The 26399-nt window shown below is 41.2% G+C and overlaps 1 protein-coding gene across 2 annotated transcripts in view; it reads right to left on the reverse strand.

Moving 5' to 3' along the window:
• The window catches only part of lrfn1 (leucine rich repeat and fibronectin type III domain containing 1), a 167368-nt gene that overhangs the window by 136712 nt on the left and 4257 nt on the right, over positions 1-26399 (reverse strand). Inside the window, exon 1 of one of the 2 annotated variants that reach the window (XM_034197928.1) lies at positions 17517-18298. The exons of the other annotated variant lie outside the window; for it this stretch is intronic. The gene's annotated coding sequence lies outside the window, so the exon portion shown is untranslated. Of the gene's footprint in view, positions 1-17516; positions 18299-26399 lie in introns of those variants that run through there. 2 annotated transcript variants of the gene reach the window in all.

Consider the following 26399-nt stretch of genomic DNA (forward strand, 5'->3'; position numbering starts at 1 on the left):
TTTAATAAAATACTCAGGGGAGTTTCCTGAATTTTCATGCCCAAAGCCAAGCACTAGGCCATGGGTAAATTAAGAGGCTGATCTCGGGCACTTTTGTCCACTTTCCCTGGTGGCCGAAACACAAGCCGGACATCCATGGAATTGTCTCAGAGAGTAGATGATCAGTGGGGCCTTGTTTTTACTGAATGATGTGTTTTTTTATGGGGAATTCAAATATGAGCTTATTTTTAGGATTTTCGGAGACTTTGCACACGTTTTCACAAACATTTTCACGCTAGGAGTATGGGAGTACATCCATTCGCTTCGCCTTGATCTGTAGATGTGATTTGATGTGTCTCCCAACTCCTTTCCAAAGTTCAGAAACTATATAAAAATACTAAAAGGTAAATAAAACATTAAACATAATGACAAAATAACAACCTGAAATATATGTATTCTATCTACACATTTCGTAATTATCTAATCTAGTGGCCTTATAAAAGTGTTGGCTAAAGTAACGCAGAATATATATTTTTTTTAATTGTAAATAATTAGAAACATTATTTATGTGCACAAGTACATGGGACCCCACCATAGCACCCCACACATAACAAGCTGTCCCGAATTCCTCCGGCTGCAGTTCCGCAGACGGCCGGTGTGTGGCAGCAGAGCGCTGGGAGCAGACGGAGGTGAGTAGACGGATATGACGGATGACGGATGCGACGGAAATACACCCGAACATATCTGGTAGCCCGAACATATCTGGTACTGACACCGGGTCTGGCCATATGTGACCCAGGGCCCAGTCCAATAGTCCATTTAGCTTAGGAACCTTCCTAACCAAGTGAAATGACCCGGAAGTACGTCACTGGCAGCCATGATAAGTGCCGTTCCAATTCTCCAAATGAAAGGAAAGGAGGTTTCAAACTTCCTTTATAACCTCCTTTAGCTTAGGAACCACTGGACTTTCCTAGCCGAAAGGAGAGGAGAAAATGCTGCCCCACAATGCATTGCAGCCGCAGCATTTGCCGTCACTCAACAGTCGGCCGTTCACGGACACAAACGATAATGGGAGAAATGATATGAAAGTTACGGTGCTTATTAAGCATTTTAAAACGTATGTGGTAAGTTGCCAAAGTGCTTTGTTTTGAACGTTCATCAGTATTATAATCAAAAAGAGAAATATGAACGTTAGTTTTTACTGAAATTATCAAATAAAGTCAACATTTCACTGAGCTGTGTGGGGTTGTTCAACTTTTAAAAGATGTTTGAATGGTGATATACACAGTGATAGATGTTAAGGACTAACGTTTATAATAAATTCATTTGTATTTATTTTTAAGATCTTTTAATAGTTCATACAATCATATGTGGACCGGAGGGAGAGGGTGACGAGCATAAGTTTCACTTTCCTTTTTTATTTAAATTCCAACTTTGGTCATGAAGAATATGTTTCTCTGTTGTCCACGTTCATAAAGCATAAAACAACAGCATCAGAGCACGGTGCAGAGTCTCTAGATGAGTTTACAGTAGTCCCTCGTTCTTATTGAACATCCATGTTGTAGTCCGCTGTATAGAAAACTGTAGTTTCCATAGTTTCCCCACAGCAGCAGACGCACATTCATGACGTCCGCTGGCGCATCATAAACACGTCGGATAGTGAAAGTGCATTCGGATTCTCTAGTACCACAGTCTCTTCTCCTAAATCCTTTTGAATTCTCCTATCCACTATCCCTTAACCCCGTGACGTTTCACTCAGAGGTCAAGGAATAGGAGATAGGGTTAGAATTTAGGAGCTAATTTTTGGATTATTATTATTTTTATTTCCAAAATCACACGATAAATACATGTTTGAAGCTTGTAAAGGGAAGATGACAGCTCTCCCTCGCCACTCTGCTCTTCCACAGCGCCGCTTCCCCTCCCTCCGCTGACATTATGAATGTAAGGGGGTATGTCGGGACAGAATTTATTTTACCGGACAAATTTGAAACTTACCGGTCATGTTGCAATAATAATAATAATAATTGTGTAGCAGAGTTTACGTTAGCAGGTAATCACCGGACTAGGACCGGATATGCTGATGTTTAAAACTCAGTTAATGGGGCTCATTTTTATATTGCTTCAGTTTATAATCGTTACAGATCAACTAATTCAGATTCATTTTTCAATAAATGATTCAACAAACAACATAATTATTACATTCAAACAAACTACTTGTAGTAGATGAAGTACATTATTCAAAAGTTTACATTAACTTTGAATAATAACACGGGAGAAACGGATATTCTCTTTTCCCCCACTCCCTCCCTCTCTCTTCTGACAGCCCGTCAGTTTCTCATGCAGCTCGCTAAACAGTGGGCGGGGCTTTAGGTGATCATGCAGAGCTGCGTGTCTCCATCAGACTCAGCAGCTGATCTGATCTCTCTCGGGTCCGGTTACACTTCACTCGCATTTATGTCCATATCGATCAGATCCAGCTCTCCTGATCGGCCTTTATAGAGAGCACCGATCAAACTATTAAGAGTGAATATCGGCCGATAATGACCGGCGGCCGATAATGACCGGCGGCCGATCGATCGGCGGCTAACGGAAACCCTGATGTGTCGGTCCGATGTTGTAAAAAAAAAAAAAAAAAATCAAAATAATATTTTATTTTTGATTCTCAAAATTACGGGCCAAATATTATTGCTGGCGGGCCAACAATGGCCCGCGGGCCGCCTGTTGCCGACCCATGACGTAAGGTCTCTCTCTCGCTCGCTCGGGCTACACATACACACACCCTCCCGGTCCTCCAGATGGCCAGTCTGTGCCTGCCGGTGAGCGTGGAAGTGTGGTCTGCCACAAGCGGGCGACAGGAGCGGGGCTGTCAGCATCAGCTTGTAGATGGTATTTTAAACTCGATGCGCTCTGAAACTACGGGGCGGCCGAGAAAAAAAAATACACATGCGTTAATCGCGTTAAAATAATTAGTGGCGTACATTTTTTTTTATTATCGGTATCGGTCTTGAGAAGCAGGAAGTTATCGGTATCGGTATCGGTTTCAAAAAACCAATATCGTGCATCCCTAGTAAATACACATCTGAGTTGACAAATATGACATGTGGGGTTCCTCAAGGCTCCATCTTGGGGCCATAGCTATGTGGATGACACCCACATTTACAAAACCATTTCACCAGGAGACTATGCTCCAATTCAAACACTGAGTAAGTGCATTGAACAAATCAATAACTGGATGTGTCAGAACTTTCTCCAATTAAACAAAGATAAAACTGAGGTAAATGGTTTCTGGAGCCAAGGCAGAACGTATAAAAGTTAGCGCTGAGCTTCAGTCTGCAATGTTCAAAACAACAGATAAAGCCAGAAATCTATTTGTAGTCATGGACTCTGACCTGAGTTTCAACATTCACACTAAAACAGTTGCTAAATCAGCCTACTATCACCTAAAGAATATATCTAGGATTAAAAGACTAATGTCACAGCAGGATTTGGAAAAACGTGTCCATGCTTTTATCTTCAGTAGACTCGACTACTGCAATAGTGTCTTCACAGGTCTCACAAAAAAAAAAATCATTAGAAAGCTGCAGCTGATTCAGAACGCCGCTGCTCGAGTCCTTACCAACACTAAGAAAGTGGATCACATCACTCCTGTTCTGAAGTCTTTATACTGGCTTCCTGTGTGTCAAAGAATAGATTTCAAAATACTGCTGCTGGTTTATAAAGCATTGAATGGTTTAGGCCCAAAATACATTTCTGACCTCCTGCTAAATTATGAACCATCCAGATCTCTCAGGTCTTCAGGGACTGGTCACCTTTCTGTCCCCAGAGTCAGAACTAAACATGGAGAAGCAGCGTTCAGTTATTATGCTGCAAATATCTGTAACAAACTACCAGAAGCCTGCCGGTCCGCTGCAACTCTGACTACTTTTAAATCTAGGCTGAAGACTTTTCTTTTTGCCGCTGCTTTTAATTGATATATTCATATCTTAAACTGCACTGTAACTTTTATTATCTTTGCTTTTTATCTTTGCTTTTAAATCAGTGTTTCTACATATCATTTTATAATATGTTTCTTAATGCTCTTAATGTCTTTCATTTTTGTAAAGCACTTTGAATTGCCTTGTGTTGAAAGGTGCTATATAAATAAACTTGCCTTGCCTTGCCTTGCCTTGCCTTGCCTTGAACTGGGCAACATTACACCACTAGCACTGCTCAGTGCTCACTAATGGTGATATATGAATGGTTGATCATTGAATGGATATATCGATCAAGATTGATAGTCCGTTACTCCCCTAATCCTAACAGTAGCTACATTGCTGACCTGTGTATGTTTGAATACACAACAAATATTTTACTCGGAGCCAAATTTGAAGTCCATTAAGTGTGCATGGACCAGAATTATGGGACTGTTTTCTCAGTTAGGACACCGATTAAAACTGGAGCCATGCTGAGGGAAACACTCTCCCTCAATTCAAACACGGAGGTGCATTTGTTTTAAATAAGGCTCGAGTAGCATCTTTAAGTCTCTTTATTGCATGTCTAATTTAAAAGGACAGTTGATATAAATGTGATGCCAAAACATAACCTGCTCTATACAGTTGCCTTTCAAATCAGCTTCCAACAGCACAATAAACAAACACTCTTGATTTTCTCTCATAGGTTGAGATAAGGCGTAGTGAATCACAGCATGTTGCTCAAAACGCTTTTCCTTCCATATTTCTCTGATAAGAGTAACACAAGGCTTCAAAGGTTTTTATGGTAAAATACAGTGAGGAAAGATGCGATGTGTCCCTGCTGCATTCAAACGGCATATCACGATTACATGGCACACACGTTACCCAGCTGCGCCACAAGGACGCCATGAACACCTGGCAGGTTGGAAGATGTTCGCTGCCATGGCAACGCAGCAAATAACACTGATGTGTGTTATCAACAAAGGGAAAGCAAACCAAAGCGCTTGAGCAACAACGCCACACAAGTGAAATTGGCCTTTGTCAGAGAGTCTTAGGAAGGATATCTACCCATACTGTAGCTCTAGCCTCCCACAGTATTCCACTAAAGCAGCATGTTTTTTGAAAAGTGAAAAAGTATAGTGCGAACATATTTGTATTTTTCTGCTAAAAATTCACAGTGAAGACAATGCCTGTGTATTTTTACAAAGCTTTAGCAGACACATGTTAACACTAGCATTTTAATCCAAATCATTTCTTTAAATGTTTGATTTAAAATAGATTTTTCTTGCAGGCTACGTGTAAGGATCACAGGGGATGTAATTGAAGAGCGTAAAATGCACAACGGATTTCACTGTCTAATACGATGAAGCCTCTTCCCCACAGCTACTCAAATTGACAGCCAGCTGCCATGTGCTTTGCTCGCTCTGTCTAACCAAAAAGTACTGATGTGTCAAAATGCAAAGACATTTTCAGCTTTAAAAGGAGCGTACCGGTGCAAAAAATTCACGGTTTTGTATGTATCTTGGTATGTTTGGTTTATTCAAGCTAGCTTTTTATTAGTTGATAAATGAACCTTGATACAAAATAAACCAACTGCCTGCTCTATACAGTAGTGGACAATATCAGAGTGGTCTTAAATTATATTATTGCATGTCACTATCCATGTGAGGGAGGGTTCTTTGATTGAGTGGCGTGCATTTGCTTAAGAAGTTCATGATCACAGTATGTTTTGCAGGTTCTCTTTCATAGTATCCTCAATTTCAATCATAACGTGACTGTTTCTTCAATTTGCTTTGAGTTAAAAACAATGTATGGCCATGAAAGTTTTATTATAATATAGTATATACATTTTTAGTTCATTTATTTAGTTTCGTGACTTGATTAAATATCTTGTGTGTACCGTCATTGTCCTGCCATTGTACCATTGTTTTGAGTGTCACCGAAAAAAGGTGACATTCATTTGTGTTTCAAACTATGAACTTTTAGGGTCCCTGATTTTTAGTGATTTAAAATTTAATTTCAAAGAAGGTGTTGGCCTACCAAAACGGGAATTGAATACCGAATTAAACATCCTGTACGGTACGGTTCATACAGTTACAGAGCTTATTATTTAATTTCATGATTGACTTTGGCACATAACACTGTAAGCAGTGTTTCCCATACATTGATTTATTTGTGGCGGGCCGAGAATGTCCTTGTAATTGGTCATTGTAAGTCGCTTTGGAATAAGGCGTCTGCTAAATGCCTAAATTGTAAATTATATTTTTGGGAGAATAAACCCCACAGAACCTCATCTCCGGTGTGTCTCACTCATGAACAACGCAACACAGAGCAACAAGAACGTTGTCTACAGTAGCCATCAACTCGCATGTATTTTCTTATTTGACGGGGGGGGGGGGGGGGGGGGGGGGGGGGGGGGATGCGTGGGCCACCCGAATAGGTTAAGGGGCCTTTGGGGGGGGGGGGACACTGTGTAAGGTACTACATATTTTTAGAAGAACGTTCCTCCGGTGTCTTCTTGTTAATGCAACATCTGATTCAGACTTCAAAGCTCTTTTACACAATTTAAAAATACCATCATGGTGGTTGCCTTGATAAAAGAGAAATACATTGCAACTCAATGTCCATTCTCTGTTTAAATATTAGGGTTATTAAAATCCCTATGCAGTCTACATACATTCAAATCAAGATACAATGGAAGTGCTTAACAGCTGAACGTCTTATCACAGTCACTCAATCGACTTCTCCTCCCCAACCGTGGATCAAAGGGGATCCATCTGCTATAACTGAGCAAGTGCCATGCGCTATTTCACTTAGAGCATTTCTAAAACGTTATCATCTTTTCGTCCTGAACATCCTTTATTTGCTTTGAGACATGCACTCATAAATTAGCATCTAATCATCAGACACACAAAACAAAGTAGGAGAAAAAGAGGTAAAGGTATATGTTTTAAGTTTCATAATGTACCGCTTTTCATTCAACATCTACCCAATTAGATGATGTATATGTGTTATATATGGATGCTTTATTCAAAAAAACTAAGGTGATAGACAGCAAGCTGAGTCAATAATTGTTTTTGAGATTCAAATCCTGCTTCAGTGCTAAGCTCAAGCATGGAAATCCTGACAAATCTCGGTTGTCTTTGGTTGGAAGGATTAATAATTAGAGACAGTTACAGCAAAATGCTCCTTTAAGCATGTTGCTGGTTAGGGTTAGCTCTGCAGTATGGTGAGATTTGCGTACACTGAAACGTTTTTCTTAAAGCCATCCAATCTACAAAGGCAGTTTAATAATATTTGAAGTGACAATGTTTTTATTTATAACACTTTTGGTGAAGAATAAGACATTAGACTTATTTAATACATTTAAATAGTTAAACAGTATCTTTTTTGAAAGAGTCTTTGAATTCTATTGATACTTCTACCCTTAATGATTTCTCTCTTATTGTCCCTTTTATTACTAAATGATGGTTTGTTTAATATCTTATTTAAATGAAAGATTGATTTAAAATCATCATTAGAATTGAATTGTAGTTTCAATGCAACCGAATATTGTTTATTGATCAGCAACAGTCATGTTTTTAACAGCAAAGTTGCTCTAAACCCAGTAATATCACACTGGAAAAAAGGTCAATTACAGTAACTGAACACAATATGTGAGATATTGCTGGTAGGAGAGAAGAAGGGCTGCTGCGTCTGAAGCAGCAGCTAAGCAATAATTTTCACATTTTAAAGTTATGTCGCAATATAAGTTAAACAGCAAGAGTAAATACATGTAGGGCTCGAAGTTATGGCCAAAATCTTCAATGACCATGGGTAATTTAATCTCAATAACGATTGCATCACCTGTTGTCATCCGTCAATACTATATGAAGTTACCGTGTGGGAAAGCCTTTTTTATACCCCTGTTTGATTCAACACTACCAGTCAAATATAATTATTTTAAAATCACTTGTAAATCATTGAACATACCACCTCTGGGAGGTTAAATAATACACCATGCTCTGGAGTCCTCCTAACCCATCCATCCAGACATCCAAGAAGAGTCTAACACGCTTTACCAATGTCCTATACATCACTAGACTTCCATAAATGAGGCCCTTTTAGTCAATAGACTCCCAGCCCACAACGGCTACATCCAGCCGTCATCTATCAAGTCTCGCGCTAGAGAAAGTAGTTTGTCACAACAATCTAATGAACTGATCTCGCTGAAGCGAAAATGCATCATCAATAACTGTAGGCATGGACGGTTCCTAAAGGCCAAAAGCATGCCACTATTGCATGTTGGAGGATAAACACCTTTTAAAGAGATTATCACTTTACATTGCAGGGCTGGTTTGTTTGCTAGTTTGCTATTGTTGATGTTGTTATCAAACCATAAAACTTTCGTTTCACATCTCAGCACAGCTCATACGAGCATGATATACAGATGACCTTTTACTGGGCACTGTTTCCTTTGACACAAGTTCAGTTGGCATGTCTCAATGCATCTTGACAGACAGGTAATGCTGAGACTTTAAAGCCACGGCTGTTTTTCTAACGGTCGGGCTCGAGTCGAGGTAGCTTTTGTTTTTTTCTGGTTTATATCTCATGCAAGTGCAGGCCCTTAAAGGCCCTGTCACACTGTCCCGAAATTGACACCCGATGGACACACGATAAAGGAAATGTTCAAATTCGGCTGTGATCGTAGCAACATCGGGCCATTCGTGAGGGCATCTTAAGCCATCGTATGACCGCCGGTGGAGTTTCTCAGGCTCCGGCAGCAACTTCGTGAGCGGCAACTTCGTAAGGCACTCGTGATCTTGTCAAATCGTGTCATCTTCGTGTTATCATCGGTGCATTCACCCTCACTCTGATCGTGGCGAATGCCCGATGGCACCGATGATAACAAGATGCCCTCATGATGGCCTTACGAAGGGCACAATTGACACACGAATTTAACACGAAAATGAACCTTCGCAAGGTCCTTCGGCAATTTTTTGGCATGCCAAAGATTTTGCCACCGCTCACGAAGTTGCTGCCGGAGCCTGAGAAACTCCACCGGCGGTCATACGATGGCTTAAGATGCCCTCACGAATGGCCCGATGTTGCTACGATCACAGCCGAATTTGAACATTTCCTTTATCGTGTGTCCATCGGGTGTCAATTTCGGGACAGTGTGACAGGGGCTTTACAGATGACTGCACACATCACAAAATAACCAGTCGAGAACATAGCATGCTAACCACCACATCCTTCAGCTGTCTTATATAGCATGCCAGTTTAGAAATTGGGCAGTGAAGAGAAACAACCCAGTGCTGTGGGTTAATGGGACTCCAGAGACAGATTTCCACTTTTAAGACAGCAGCCTATTGAGCGGACCATTATCTTTGCAATGGCCAGTGCTTTCACATGTTTATTGGAAGAAAATCCTCATTCCTTCAAAAAGAAAATCACAACCCTCACATTAGCATTTGCATTTATAGCTGTTGGCAGACAGGCTTATCCAGAGCAGCATACTGCACTGCTCAGTATTCATAATTAAGACAACGGCATCTGATCAACTTAAGGCATTTGGCAGCAATCTGATCATCCCAGCCTTTAGCTGACCGTAAGTGCTGTACCGAGAGCAACTTGGTGTGCTGGACTAACAAGCTTCAACTCATTCCCTTGAACAGATTTCCATTTCCGTAGGGCACAATAGAAAGTCACAGTCCACTGCAATATAGGAAAGTGTCTTTATTATGAAAAATGCTGGACAAGGTCTTCACATTGTCAGCTCTGCAATTTCTTTGCACTGGATGATACAAAAAAGAGTTTCTTTTGCATTGCATTTTATCATTACAAGTAAGCTTTATATTCCAGTAAGGTGCAGAGATTGTATCATTATAGTCTATATTTAGCTGAAGCTGCATGTTGACTAGCTGCACACAGCATAGTGCACACCGGATGCCCTCGACATGAGGATCTGCTTCAAGAGAAATAAAGATAATGTTTTGGATATTTCCACTCACCCACTAAGGGACAGGAGCACCTTAAAGAGGTTTTGACAGACTTTAGACTTTAGGCTCTGTTTTTTTTTTTTTCCTGTTTTCAACAATGTCATTGTTCAATGTCCGGAAAATCGTGTAATGACTGAGTTTCTAATCACAACCCATTGCAGGGTTGAACACAATTATGTAGCAATGTATTGCCACTGAACGGTTTTATAGATGTTTTTATGTGAAGTTTCTCCTTGGCTTATCCCATCACCGGCTAAAGCAGGCTCTGTTAATATGTGCAAATTACCTGAATGGACCAGAACATAAAAACAAAAGAGGAGGACTAAGAGACAGTGACACAAGCAACACACATTTGGCAGCATAATTAGGCACAATAAAAACTATGAATTACTACCAACAAAGTTGCCATAATACAAGGGATTTGAAAGAATTACCAAATGATACTATATGCTACATTTTTAAGCAGGTAAAGATATGTTATCAATCAATCAACAACTTTATTAATCCCTCAAGGGGAAAATTGGTTATGAGCAGCTTATGTCATACATATATGTCGTACACAGGCAGAAACATACAGGAAGAAAGCATAGATACACCCGGGAGCCTGGATCTGGATCATTCCAATTTACACGATAAGTAGTTCATAGTATCACAATAAATAAATAAATAATCAAGAATTTAAAAGTTTGAGTGCAGAGGGGATGAATGATTTAAAAAAAGCGATTTGTCTTCAGAGCAGGTAGAGCATATCTACGCCCTGATGGCAACTGATGAAATTAATTTGCAAGAACATGACCTGGAGAGGCCAGTATGCTCTCTGCTTTCCGTAGAATGGCAATATGGCAATAATGCTAACTCAAACAATTCACAATAATTTGTTTTGACTTTGCTGTGGAAGTACAACATTCGTCCACAATGTGAAGCATAAAGGAAAATGAGGATCTACTACTCAAAGCTGCACTAAATTACATTGAATTGGAATAGCAGTCAAACAGCTCCAGAATTTTTATGAAAATCTGAAATATTTGTTGCCATCTCTTTTCAAATTTTAAAGCTTTGGCAATGATTAATGTCCAATACTGTGAGTCATGAATCATTTCCCAATGTTTGTTTCTTATATGCCAAGTGCAATGCATGATAAGAAGTACTATAGTTTGTACTGTATGTGTAAGTATTGATTATGGGATTAGGAAATACCATGGGTTTCGGTGTGTAATGGGCCCTATATTTATTGCGGTTGACTTTGATGGATATATATTTAGAAGGTTGAATACATAGATGGACTTCACACTGAAAAGGCTTGAGAACGGATGGTGACTCCACCTGAAAAGTGCGTGTCGCAGTCATTCACACATGAACATTTCATGCTCAGCAGGATTTATATGGTCTACTAACCAGTAAGTCAGGCTGTGGACACAGGGGAGTCACTGGAAACATTCCAGGGTACAAAAATCAATCCCCAGAAACAAGCCCATAAATATCACCAAAATAAAGTATTACTGAAATTAACTCACTGCCTGAAACAGTACATCAGCAACAGCCCTTGAAATGAATAGCTAAACCTAAGAGAACTATTTGGAAACAAGGGGATAGATTTTTCTGAGCCCTGTTTCAAGCTCGGTGTCAGCACGAAATCCACCCTGCTTAAGTGTCCTTCTGCCCACGTATGTGTAACAACGTGCTGATCGATGAGTTATACTGCTTACTACAGCCACATAAATACACCACACTGCACAAAACATTCATTCTGTTGGATGTCATTTAAATTATCAGTGTTTCTAAATTTCACATTAACATTGAAGGGGACGGAATAAAACATTGTTTATAACAAACGCATTTTCTCTGCAATGGCGGAGATAAAGATATTCTCCAACTTTCAGGAAACATTGATCAATAATTATTTGCGCCGCATTTCTTCGGAAACTGTTGTAAGCTGTGCCTTAAATCTACTCTGAGGAGAAGGTGCACAGTATTTCAGAGTTATAAAGCTTTCAAAAGGTGACAAAGATTTACACAGCAATAATCTGCGGCTTTGCACTGATATAGTGCACCTCACCTTGAGATAAGCCTGTTATTGTTTTCAAAAAGCCAAAGGCGGTAAATTATCAATTTGTTAATCTTGGGTGCTTAAAAGATAAATATCAAACAAAACATTCACCAAAGCATGAGCCAAAGTAGAACTTATTTCATGTATTCAGGCCAAATGTGTGGACATCCTGCTGCTGAAGTTTCTTTGATTTGTGATGGTCCAACCTAGTTAGACTATTATCACTGCAGCAGTGGTCCTTTGTAAGGCACCAAGGAAATTCTCCTCCCAGACATGTAGAGTAAGGGGGTGGTTGGGGGGGATTTAATTAAGGCTAACTTAATATTTACACCATTGTTTGTCAGTCGCAACAGCAAGAAATCAAGATGCCTGATTGTGAATCTCTTAGAATAAAACATGCTCTTTGATTACGTATTAAAACATTATGACTATGGAATCATGAAAGCACAGTTAAAAACAACTTGTATTATATTCCACAAAAACAATAAAATATACTGTATTGTGGTTGCACAACATCAAACAGCCTTAACTGAAAAGCATCCAGTTCATTTCTTCTGAAACAGCAGACTTTCAAAACACAAACACATAACAAATATGGTCAATGAGGCTGCTGCAGTCTGACGAAGAGCATGCTGCACCACTTTCTGACAAACAAATCAATATTTAAGGACAAAAAGATCTCATTGCAATGGCATATTCAGCTAAAGTTATTCATGGAGGCATTATCTTTTTTCTAATGCCTCAGACCAAAATAAATGAGTAAATGCGCTACATTTAGCCCAATGCTTCTTACTTCAGAGAAGAAGGTCTTAATAGGACCTGTGGTAATGAGCGCTGCACAATAATATATTGTTCTTATGCATTATTTAATCTGACTGGGGGAAAGATAGTGTTTGTGTGCATTTCAAGTTCTGTATGAGAGCCTGGAGCTCTCTTAATTGGCTTTCTCAAGAGAGCTAAAAGGAAATGCTGTTCTGGCAGAAGATATTGATCAATGTGACCATGCAGCATGATCTAAATCAGTGTCACCTTCAGGTAAACAGAGGAAGACTAGAAGCAGCAGTTGAAGACGTCACAGCGAGTTTGCTATTATGCTACTCAGCCATTGTTTCTTGTTTACATAACGATATCATATCACTTTATCTAAATGGCCACATAAAGGTTCTGTTAAACAGTTAAAGGCCGCCACCGTAGGATCACTGCACAACAGTGGTTTTCCAGTCAGATGCCACTAATACTTTTTTTATTTGAGGGGGACTGTCTGGTACCATGCAGCGGATCTCATGAGAATATAATGTGATGCTCCTCTGCACTTTAAAATTCCATATGCTCTACAGTAGATAACATGTTGTTTGCAATTGAATATTTGTGTCAGGAGTCAGGACCTCAGTGTCTCTTGTAAAGTTGAATATGGGATGTTTGGATTATGACGGCTGCTTACCGCTAGGCTCAATGGAGTGTTCAATGTCATACCACATCCTGCACAGCATTCCTGGAGGAATTAGCACTCTAAACTCCATATAGATCTTTATGTGGGTCTGTATCCTTCACTTCAGACAGCACGTCCCTGAGAGTGACTCTCCACTGCTTTCTTCCCTCACCAAGCCCCCATTGTATATTCTGGTCATACTCTCTTGCTACATTTTACATGCGACACTCATCATGTTGCCCCGAGCAGGTCAGCCTTTAAGCACCAGCGCTCACTGTGCGCACCTGTTTTATTAGTCTTTGTCAAAGAAAACAACAAAACCAACTTAGCCATGGTTAACAGGCATGCTCCACACACATTCATGCTCTTTGACAATAAGTGACAGCTTCCCTTATTCAGATATACTGCTCAGATGTGAGAGGCTAAAAGCTTCTATAAAAGGCGCCTAGCGGCAATCATTATTTCCAAAGGTTACCAAGTCAGAATACCAATGTTCAAAAGACAAAAAAAGCCATGACCATGAGGCAAAAATCATGAAGTCTATCTACTCCGGTTCAGCCACGATAATATTTCTGGAAGGTTTAGGAGAGTTTTCAGCTGCTTTGTATTTCATGCAGTTGACAGTTTGTTTCATTTTTTTTGCTTCAAATTTTTTGTCAATTAATGACTAAACAAACTCATTTATGTTTGGCAGCATAGTTGATTGACTGCAACCTATTTGTAAGAGTGGTTCTGTTTTCAAAATTGCTGGCCCAATGTAGAAAATAATATCGCAGCACATCCCAACATGCAGTTGGAGAGAGGCAAGGTCAAATCTGTAGAGGTCATTAGTCTTACACAAGGCTCACAGTCACCTTCAAACTGGCAAAAAAGAGTTTGTATACATAGCCCAGTTTATTTTCCTCAACCTTGAAGAAACAAATATTCTGATTATATTATTCAAACCCAGGACACTTGCAATGAAATGTCATGGTGCTGAAATGACAAACAAAAGTGTCCTGATGACATAATAACTCTGAGCAGGGTCATCAATACAAACTGTATAAAATATAAAATAAGTGAACAATAGCTTTGTTAACAACTTGAAAAATATCACTGCAGCAACCTCTTGGTGTAATACTTTAGTCCTCTTACTGTTTGCTCTGATTTAAATTCCTGATGCAGCAACATTGAAAAGTGTTTTATGCCTCTCGAGCCATGGTTGTTATTTACCTGTGTTTCCTCCAGTGTTCACAGCTTAAGCCTTAAGGGTTCACCATAGTTTTTATGCTTCAGAGTCACTTACTAACCTTACAAAATTATAATAAGTCTAGCTCTAGTTTAATTGCTTCAGAGCTTTGGTGGCTACTCCTTTGATCTTTTTGGCTAGTTGTAATTACACCATTTCTTCAACTTTTTGTATTGCTTCTTGAGCACTAAAACTTGCCTTGCCTTGGGAGAAACAGCTCTTCTGTGGTCTGATAACAACTTAATTGGTAATTATTTTCTCTTTTCTTTACTGTTTTCGTAATGCATGCAGAGTCCAGAATTCACACATTAACGAGAGGATCGTTTTTTGTTCACAGAAATCACTTCTTTTAAGTCTGTCTCTGTTTGCGTCATGATAAGCTTTGTTGGTTATTAATAGAAAGTGCATAGATGCAAAGGCAGACTGAGATTTAAACCACTGGAAATAAAAATCAATCACATAACAAGACCATCGACCCTTCTCAGTTTCAACAAACTACTTTACCTTAATGCTGTGATCAGACTTTGCATCTTTAAACCAGCACACATGACTACTACAATACTGTACGTCTGTATAGCTTGGAGTGGCTTGTGAAAAAATCATCTTGACAGCAAATGTATACATTTTACAGATGTTTGGTCTGCAAGCATGACTCACTGCAAAAGACTATGCTTTATGCAGAGAACAAAAACAGTTTTATTATGTATGTTATACTTCAGATGCAGATCAATAGCTTGTGTGCGCTGCTATTCTCTCATTCCCGCAGTGGCTGATAACCCTTTACTGGTCCCAATTTCAACACATGACATCGGCACCATGAGCAGCTGCTGTAACACAATGCAACAGAATGGCAAGGCAGAGAGACCACATTAATCTCACCCCATGGTCCGCATAAGCAACCTCGAAAGCAGAAACCCTTGCACACATGGCATTGTCACTTTCTTTTTATGCATTACCTGCAGAGGTATGAATTTGTCCGGCAGACAGTTTGCCGCCTGCGATTGCATTGCTAAACATGGAAGCGTTGGCAATAATGCATGATAATGATAATGACCACCCTGCCTGATTTCATTAGGCTTACACATGACAGCAAGTGCTCTGAGCTTCTGCTGTAACACCCCGCAACACATTGACAAGCCAAAGACGTGATCATTACAGCAACACACACACAGCTAGCAAAAAACGACATCTAAATACATAAGAGCTGCATGCACTGCTAATTCAAATTGCAAATCCAAGGCTCAAGGGTTTCAACCCTCCTAAGAAGAACCCTCATTATCCTCTGTTTTTAGAAGTCTTTCAAGTCCCTTATGTTAAAACCTGTGTGGTGCACAGCTTTAACCAAACGTTATTTATATTTTCTCTATTCACTCAGTCGGTCTAAAACCCAGGATTCAGCATTTACTGAAGCACTTGAGCCCCTCAGCTAGCTGCTTGTACTTTTGTTTGTTTTTTACTGTAAAGGCCATATACTGTGTGACATACAAAGGATGTTTTTTAACGCTCTTAGACACAAAAGGAGATTATACGAATGTTGAACAATGCCAAGATCATGTGACAAATTGCATTGGTTCAATCTTATTCTGACTTCATTTTACAGCTAGGCAGAGGTGTAGGAAGCACATAGTCCTTAGGCTCAATATGAGTAAAGGGGGCTGTATACAGATGCCCCTTACTCACTGTTTCCCATTAACACTGCAAGCTGCAGTAACACTCACTGCAAACCCTGATGTAGCAACATGGCTGGCCAATGCCTACATCTTCCCCAGGGGATGTCTTGGGAAGGTATTATGCGGATAAAGCAGAGCTATATGCACAATGACACCTAACCCCCTTCTCAATCTAATAGATTTACAACCTTGCTACCTCCTGGACCCTCATTTCTCCCATCTGTTGTTGCCCGTGTCCTCTGAGTGATAAACAGATATTTCAGTGACCTCTCCAGCCTGCGTGCCAAAATTAGAAATGGCAGAACATAACAAACTTCCTAGAAATGCTGAGTTGAATCAAAGCAGGCTGAGCTTATTGAGTAACTGGTATATGATGAGGGGGGCTAAAAATTCCAAGTACTTTACAAACATAATTGCCAGCACTGACTCGTAGCGCACACGAGATTATTATCATGCTGCATCAGTGTTTCTGTAACTCTTTATCATCTCTTAACCTGCTCAGAAACACATCATGTCGAGGCCTCCACTCAACACCATCAAATAAAACAATAATCTCTTTTTATATATTTAAACTCAACTCAAAAGGGACATTACTGAGTTTTGATCTTCCAGCAAGCTCTGTGGCTCCACAGTAAAACTGTCCACTCTCTCTGCACTCAGTGGAACGGCCCGATGGGGAGGATTTCAGAGCTGCTGCTAATTTATGAAAAGTCTTCTTCTCTGCGTCGTGCTGATGCAGACACGCCCGGTCCATTTCCACATGCACTCCACTCTCTGGGAATTAAAGTCATGTGTCACTGTTTAACCATATTTAATTGCACACTTTGGAGCACAAAACACATATAGAATGACAGGGCTGTTTTGGACCCATCTGACCGTAGGCCTGCCCTATATGCACTTCCACAGAAACTGCTCCAACAGTGAGAAGTCGGACTGACTAAGTAGCCTGAACACATCTCAGCTATATCATACTATCCAGCAGACTAGTTTTTAATGGCTACTCTTAAAATAGAGCAAATATTTGCACATTATGCAAGAAGATAGATAGATAGTCTATAGATAGATCGGATAGATAGATCGGCCTATTATTCTATATAGTTGTTTGCACAATCGATGCACCACATCACAAATGTGGAGCCTGTTCAGCTCTTCAGAGGCATACATTCATCCATGCTTGTGTCAGTAGTGCAAAGCCATTGCACATTTCTCACCAAGTCTACGAAGTGACTTACCAAAAGTGGCACTAATAATGCAGACGCCGAAGTGTTGATCCTATTGCACATGATTTCCGCCGTCCACACACTTGTCTCTCTGGATACATTCACTCTCGGGTGGTAACGGGAGTTCATTTATTCCATAACGACGCGTAAAAACCTTCTCATTAGGCTCTTGATGGCTCGTGCTGGAAAATCCAACGCAACGGACGTGATGAGCGACACATGTGCCGCTCAAGTATCACCAACAAGAGACAGAGGGGTATTCTCCAGTTACCTGCGTCGCGAAAAAACCCCACCTTAAATCCCAGTACGATCCGATTAAGGCGTAAAAGGCATAAATTGTAGACCCGAAATCTCCCCCCAAAAAAATCCAAAAGCTCGGGAGAGTCCGAGGCTTGCCTTTCAAAGGGGTTAAGGCGGCAGGACGTGGTCCTATCAAGTCCCCCGCGTACGGGTTTGTAACGCAGGAATACGATTCAATTCCTATAGATCTCCCTCTTATTATGAATTGCAGCACAAATGGAGTCAGGACAGAAAAACTGCAGTCCAGGGCTCGTTTGGAGGCGATGTGCTGCACTCCTGAAAAAAAGCCCCTGACGGCTGAAGGTTGGCGTCAAATTGAAGTCCGTGAAAAAAATTGGCGAAGGTCGAAATGTCTAGTAATTACAGCTATACGGCGCAGTTATCACGCCTGCTTTACTGGCAGCTGTTTGCCATTACTGTAGCAATTTGTTGTCATAACTTCCTCAGTCTGAAGCGCAATGAAGGAATCCGACCCATGCACTAATACCCTGTTTCCCCCCCCCCCCCCTCTTTCTTCTCTAATAGGCTTCTATGCGTACCCATGCGAGCAATTAGTTTTCATACATGACTGTCCGCTCCTTCAACAAAGCGATGCGGTCGATTTCTCCGGGCGGGATGTGGCAGGGAATCTTGCTGTGTCTTGGAGAACAGGCAGCCTTTGAAAATGCCTCTCTACTCCTCATGCAGGCGTCCACCTGCGTAATAAGAGCCAGATATAAATGCATATATTGTCACGCCATGATGTCTGGAGCACAGCAGAGCCAAGTGGCCAGTGGACAAATTCTTGGTAAGAGAGGAAAACGACTGACACCTTTCATGGACAGTGCAGCACTGCAGCAATGTGATGTCATTTGGGCTGCATTTAAAGCTGAGGGTTTCTTTTTCCTGTGGTGAAGATGAGAGTGATATGCTTTCTCATGATGATGGGATCATATCTAGAGGAGGTGTTTGCGATACTCCGGGCTGGGCTGGCAGCTCATGGTCCACCACAACAAGATACTGCAAAGGTGGGGAGGGAAGTTGGGTCATTGCTGCACTTTTAAAAAATCACATCCATAACCCCCCTATCGGCGAGTTTACTCCTTTGTGTTCTGTCTATAATGAATAGTCTATATACCCTTCTTTTTTTCTTATCCCTCTCAAACTTGAATGCCCATCATGATAAGCAGCAGCACAAATAGCTTGACCACCCACATGGCTGAGGCATCATTACTTTGCTTCAGGTCAAGCACTCTGGATTGGAAATGGGATATTAAGAGAAAGGGGGAAAAAATAAAATATCCTCCCACAATGAAAAACAAAACAATACCAGGGATAATCCTCTCAGAGATGCAGAAGAAAGCCAGAGACAGCCCATCCTTTATTATAATGTTCACATCCGCAATATGCCTCTAAGAAGAGGATAACATGTGTTTTTTGGTGCATATTCATCCCCTAGTGTATTGTCTGATTGCACGGAGGCCGCAGGACATGTGATGGGGAAGTAATCCTTGTGTCTTCTCTGACAAATCCTGTCAAATCAGACTGACGTGACTGCAGGGGCCTCATACATATTGCAAAGAAACAGACTTGCATTGCATTGTATGGATGGTGAATATTAGAGAGTGAGGAGAGTGAGGAGAGGAAAGAACAACCTCACATTTAAAGTACAGGTGATTTAAACGTAATGTCTGCTGTGAGCAGAATTCATTTGCTGTAAAAAGTACGTGTTATAAGAAAAGATTAGATACAATAAAAATATCACCCATAACCGGTCCCGAATGTAAGACTATAATAATGTGAGGGGATAAAATATCCATAAATAACAAGGTTACTGCTCATAGTAGAGTACCACAGTCGCACTTCATGTCCTAAAAAGGAAAATTACATAATTGTACATCATAATAGGAGTATTTCGCTTTCTCTCGAATTGCCTTACATGCATCCTCCTCTCTTACTGCAGCTGCATTTCACATCATCTATGTTTCACTGCTGCAACATCACAGGTGTTACAATAATCTGATGTGCCACCCTTTGTACAAGAGCATCAGCCTGTTGTAATTAAAGGACAGTTCATAATGGGCTGGGCACCTTCAGGGCATTATGAATGGATCGGTAGGATGTGACACATTTTGAGAGACTTTCAAAGCACGCTTCATGGTAAAACCACGATTTAACAATAAATCGAGAGGTATTCCCAGCATAGTCAATTTAAATAGGATTGAAACCAGAGGGAGACATTTAAATTAAAATGCACTCTCAAACTAGTTTTTTGCCTTTTGAATAGATGACGATCTTCCAAAATGTCATTAGGTGCTTTCACACCAAGTACTTTGCCGTACTTAGTTCCCAGTACTTAGTTAATCAGAACTCTTTAGTTCTGATGAACTAAAGAGCAGATCGCGTTCACACCGGAATAAATCCCTGAGGGAGGATTAGGCAAATTAAACCGCTGACGTCAATTCTTCTTCTTCTGCTTTGGGTTTACTGGCAGGCCGCAAACAACTTCACGGCATATACTGCCACCCGAAGTCCACCGAAGGGGACTGGCTTCAGTAGAAGCTGCTGCACTCCCAGCAGCTTCTACTGGGCCTCCGAGTAAATCCCCAGAACGGCGATACCTCCTCATCTCCACCGCTCCCATGTTTTTTTTTGTGTTGCCATAAATTAGTCTCTCTCCGTTGGTGCGCGGAGCTAATGCTAATGCTAATCATGCTAATCCCAGCAAATACAATGGCGGCTTCACAACACTTTTCCGAGTTTTACGGGGCGTGGTTTGCAATTCACCCAGCCAATCAGAAATGGGAACCTTTTTCTCCCAGGAAAGTACCTGCTCTCTAAACAGGGGGTGAAAAGGTTCTCATGAACTAAATTCTAGTTCCGGATTTTTTGGGTGTGAACCAAGCGGCAAACTCTGGGGAACAGCCAGGAAGCCAATACGGAAGTGCCACACACTGCAGTTCATACATGGGCCGCTAGGGACTGGCTGCAGAAAGGAGCCATTTCCATAGACCCCATGTTAAAATGCCCAACTTTACAGCAGAAAAAAACATGTTTCTACCCATGGATGCAATAAATATTATGATCGATATAGTTAGATTCCACCTTCATGATTATGAATCTGTGAGTGAATTGTTTTCTAACACGACCCTTTTATTTATATTAGGTCTTAAAGTTTTTGTATAAATTAGGGCGTGGTCACGTTGATGGACACGTACATGCCTCACTGTCAGCTAACAGCAACTTGTCCACTCTGCTAGGCTACAACCATAGAGGCGACAACGTTAGTTAGTCATAGCACTGTACTTGACCCTTTAGCTTTAGCCGTGTTCGTGGTGATTGTGCCTTTTAGAGAATATTGTTACAAATACCAGACAATTAAAATGTCGTGCTGTGCGCTTGAATGTACTAACAGAACTTCCAAGAAGTCTAAAATGATAATATTATACATGTTAACCCCGTTCGCAGGTGTTGGTGTGCTTGGTAGCTTAGCTTGTTACTTATTAGCCAGCTAAGGACGTAACCCTTTATGCATACATATACATTTTAGTTTATAATTCAGCCTTGGGTAAGACTTTTATAGTCTATGGCTATGACGCCCATAATGCTAAACGGGAGCAAATGTTAATAGGGGACCCAACTATCCCAGTGGTGGCCGCCGGAGCTAACGGAGCCGCAGGGGGCTAGCTCCAGCCGGCGTCCCGGAGCTAGCCCACTGCGGCTCCGTTAGGTCCGGGCGGTGGAGTCCGTCTTTTCTCAACGTGTGAATGACAAGCATTAAGAATAATAAAATATAGCTAATTCTCTTGCAGATTGTCTCATTTGATTATGAATGTAACGTTTATATAGGGGAACTACACTGTTAGCAGTAACTTGGTATGCATGTATTTCATGTTAGCTTAGCTTCTTAGCCTGAGCTAGCTCTGTTTACTTCCAGTTCGGAGGCAGCAGGTCCCGCCTCGGCTCCGCCTCTTTGCCCTTATTTGGAGCAGGCGGGATTAGACTCTGACGTTGCTGTCAAGCCGTTAGTGGCCGACTCCGCCTACTAAGGGCTTCAAGGCAACTCTGCAGAATCCTATGGGTGACGTCACGGACACTACGTCCATTTATATATACAGTCTATGGTGTGAACGCAACATTTCAAGAACTATCGGAACTATACTGGGAAAAGTACTCCGGTGTGAAAGCGCCTATTGTGCCGCAGAACGTGCTGTAGAGTTTATGTTTCATTAGGTGATTGCTCTGAGCCCGATGTGAATGAGCATGTGTGTTCATTGGGTGGGGGAGTGCATGGGACGCATGCAGCGAATACTGATGGAAATTCAGAAAGAGCCATGAAGGAAGCCAATCTGCTATTTATACCAGGCTGCACTCCATGGGGCAAAGCTCCCTTTCGCAGTAATGCACTGTAAAAGTGATTGATTAGTGTGATATTGAAAGATTGTCCGTCTTAACTGTCTTCACTCACCAAAGTGATGAAATTACTGCACCCTATTCTTTGAAAGAATAATAGCAGATTAGGTCAGTGTGAGCCATCCTCTCTAATAAGGAAACTTGCAATTCTCTAAGTGCAAAACATAAGAGGGGCGTCTGCTCTCAGATCCAGTATACACCACCCAGCCGCTAATACCCCTCAGAGGGTGCGTTTAATGACCTGGAACATATTAGATACTGAGGTTGCTCAATTTAGGTTCAGGTATACATAGCCTTTGTATGTGTCCACCTCAAAATGTCATTTTTGACATAACACAGTTGCCCATAACAAATTGCTCAGATCAATTTCCATTAAGGGCTGTGAAACTCCCTGTTTACTCTCCACGGCTGAGCCCAAAATAACTACAACGTTATGCTCCGTCAGTGTCAGGGAATGGGTCACGCATGTGTGTGCATAGTTTGAATAGAGATTAGAGAAATACAGATACTAAATTATAAATATACAGTAAAGATCAATATTCATCATATTAAAAGCACAATTTTAAGATTTAGTTGGCTTTAAATCATGTACCAAGCTGTTACGTCCTCTCTAGGGTAGAAGACAATAACACACCCCAGTATGGAATTAGGTATATTATAGGCGTTTATTTTATATACACAATATAGGTAGAAAATAATAAGGCAGGCAGCCTGGCACAAACAAAAACCCAAAAGGGTGCAAAGCTAAATGAAGGTCAACAAAAGGAGCCTTGATAAGTACAATAAAATATATAGGCTAAACAGAAAGTAATAAATCAACCCTCTCTATAAGAAGGTGTTACGTCCCCACTAAGGTCTAGGGGACCTGGAGACAGAAGGGGACAAAATAACAGAGGTGGGACCAAGTAATTGTTTTGCAAGTCCGAGTCAAGTCTTTGCGCTCAAGTCCGTGTCAAGTCTCAAGTCTTTGCGCTCAAGTCCAAGTCAAGTCTCAAGTCAGGATGGGCAAGGTCAAGTCCAAGTCCTAAACTTTGATAAAACGAGTCGTAAACAAGTCATTATGTGCTTTTCACCAAATGTAATGACATTGATCAACAGAATAATACTTAATAATCAAACTGCTCTTTATTAGTCACATTAATAATTTAATAATCAATTTTCTCTCTGCTGGTAAATTAACGTGTTTTTCTTCTATTTTAAGAGGGATCAGTAAGGTAAGGCTACCGTGACGGTTTGATTCAGAAGGAGTTTAATGTATGTTGAGGAAACCAGAATGTTTATTTCCACTGTGTACAACATGTTATAAGGGACCCACAATCTATCTTTTTGCAAGGGATAATGTGCAGCGAGGCGGTCTTTATGGGGAAAAGAACACCTGAATCTAGGTCCCTCTGCAGGTGGTACTTTAAGTATATTTTGATGAGAATACTTTTGTACTTTTACTTGCATTTTGAATGCAGGACTTTTATTGTAACTGAGTATTCCTACACTCTGGTACTTTACTCAAGTACAAGATCTGAACTTCTCCCACCTCTGATAATAAATCCTGAGTGGTTACCAAAAAGAAAACCTGCTCTGAAGGTTATTTTCATTTTAGAAATCCTGCACCCAGCTTTGCTTTCTCCAATATCATTGAAATGCAGGTTCTTTTTTCGGTTTTCTCTCATTTCTTGACTTTTTCCGACGCGCATGCATTTAAATCCGGCTCCCCGTCGCTCTGCAGCTGGCCTGTACCACTACACCTCCTGTCTTTGGAGTGTCTGCCCCCCACCCTTCTTTCACATAATGGTATGATCCTAGTGTGTCCTCGCATATGATTGGCCGCATGGTGGCTCAGCAAAATAAAGTCCCGCCCCTGCCTGCAAGGATTCTCAGCAAGAGTAGGTGCGGCTGAAGATTCTGCTCTCCCCGACGGGAGTCTGCTCTTCTAGCGGCATCTCGCGATCGGTGTGTTGGAGACCCCTGAATTAAATTATCAAGTCACCTCAAGTCAGAAGGCTCAAGTCCAAGTCAAGTCCCGAGTCATTGGTGTTCAAGTCCAAGTCGAATCGCAAGTCTTTTGTGATTTTGTCAAGTTGAGTCCAAACTCATCAAATTGGTGACTCGAGTCTGACTCGAGTCCAAGTCATGTGACTCGAGTCCACACCTCTGCAAAATAACCAAAGAAGGCTGTTTAAGAAACACAGCTGTAACATGGAGCAAACAGTCAACACAACGCTATACTAATAGGAAACACACTATATCATATGACAACAGTCAACACAATGCTAAGCTAACAAGGAACACTAACAAACAAAATGTACAAGTCAACCACCGTTGACCGAATTATCACAGCGAGAGCCGAAGTATGAGGCATCTGATTCACACAGCAGACCCTCTCGAATGATGTCAGTTTGCGGCCTTTGTACTCCTCCCCCGGAAGGTGTGCCGGATGTGTGTAGGGATTGGAGGACGTCGATCCAATCCCCTCTTCAGAAACGCGGGCGGGACAGCCAATGACATCTAGGGAACCTCACAGCTCATTTGCATACACACAGAACAGAGTTAATGGCACCAGGGAGCCAGCGGCTGTAACACCCCCTCCCTTAAGACAAAACCCCACAGGGTTTTTGTGATCCATAACACACAACAACACAACAAACACAGAACACATCACTACAGTCTGGAAAAGGCATCTGCAAACACGTTCTCTGAACCCTTTTTGTGTCGGATTTGCAAGTTGTAGTCTTGGACGATCAGAGCCCACCGCATGAGACGCTGATTGTGGTTGTACATGCGTGACAGAAACACGATGGGGTTGTGATCGGTAAATACTGCAACTGGCAAAGAACTGGATCCGACGTAAACTTCAAAGTGCTGGAGAGCTAACAACAAAGCAAGGGTCTCCTTGACAGTGGCTTTACCGAACTCACATTTGGCCAGATTTAGAGTAAGTGACGCTTGTGCGAGACGGGTGAATACCTGCCCCAGAATCTGCATATGTGACCCGCTCTATCGAAATCAGTCGGAAGTCGCAACGGCTCATTTCAAAATAAACGTGGATTTACGTAAAAAACTATTTTTTCGGGGTTCTGGTGTTTTGTTTGATTTTAAACAAACAAAGTCTTGGCTTTCAGAATATGAAACTTTTATTTCCAAAATCACACGATAAATACGTGTTTGAAGCTTGTAAAGGGACGAAGACAGGCACCTCTCACTCGCAATCTGCTCTTCCTCAGCGCCGCCCCCCTCCCTCCGGCTGACATTATGAATGTAAGAGTATAGTAATCATAGATAACACGGCAGGGTCCGTTACAGTTTGTTTTCATCTGATTTCAATTAAACAAAGTCTTGGCTTTCAGAATATTAAACTTGTTTCGGTAAATTCAGATGATAAATACAGCTTTGAAGCTTCGGCATAATTACAAGCGGAGAACGGAGTAACTTATCGTCACAGCAGGCATAACAACAGCCGGTGTTTCTCGTGAGGGTTTTCCCCGGAAACAAACACTACACACAAACGCAAAATTACACAAACACACTCACACACACACACACGCACGTATACACACACACTCGCGAGCTTCCCTCCAAACGAAAATATCTTCCCTCCGTAGTATTTGGATAATTTGCTCCACTAATAATCAATCAGATCGATGGATTCCAGAGAAGAGAAAACTTTGAAGGCCTTTTTCTCAAAATGATGACTCGGTGACAGTCATTATATAATGTGACATATTTTGCTTAATATTTGGAATACAAAAACAATCCTGATATCATTAGAAAGCTAGGAATATCCTCTTTCCAGCAGTGTATACAACTCAAAATGTGTCTTCGGGTCAATGCGACTGATTTCGATAGAGCAGGTCACATATGCATCTCCCAATTGGGCGTGTACACAATGAGATCATCCAAGTACGCGTTACAGTTACTTATACCTGACAAGACAGTATTCACCAGCCTCTGAAAAGTTGCGGGAGCATTACACATGCCAAAAGCCATGACTGTGTATTGTAGAAAACAATCAGGCGTAGCAAAGGCGGAGATTTTCGAGGCACAGTCTGTTAAAGGTACCTACCAGTAGCCTTTAAGCAGATCCAGCTTGCTAACATATTAAGCGGAACCCAGGTTGTCTATGCAATCCTCCATCCGCGGCAACGGATAGCAGTCTGACACCGTAACAGCATTCACTTTACGGTAGTCAGTGATAAAGCGTGGGGAACC

The sequence above is a fragment of the Gymnodraco acuticeps genome, unplaced genomic scaffold (assembly GCF_902827175.1).
Source record: "Gymnodraco acuticeps unplaced genomic scaffold, fGymAcu1.1, whole genome shotgun sequence".
Taxonomy (NCBI): Eukaryota; Metazoa; Chordata; class Actinopteri; order Perciformes; family Bathydraconidae; genus Gymnodraco; species Gymnodraco acuticeps.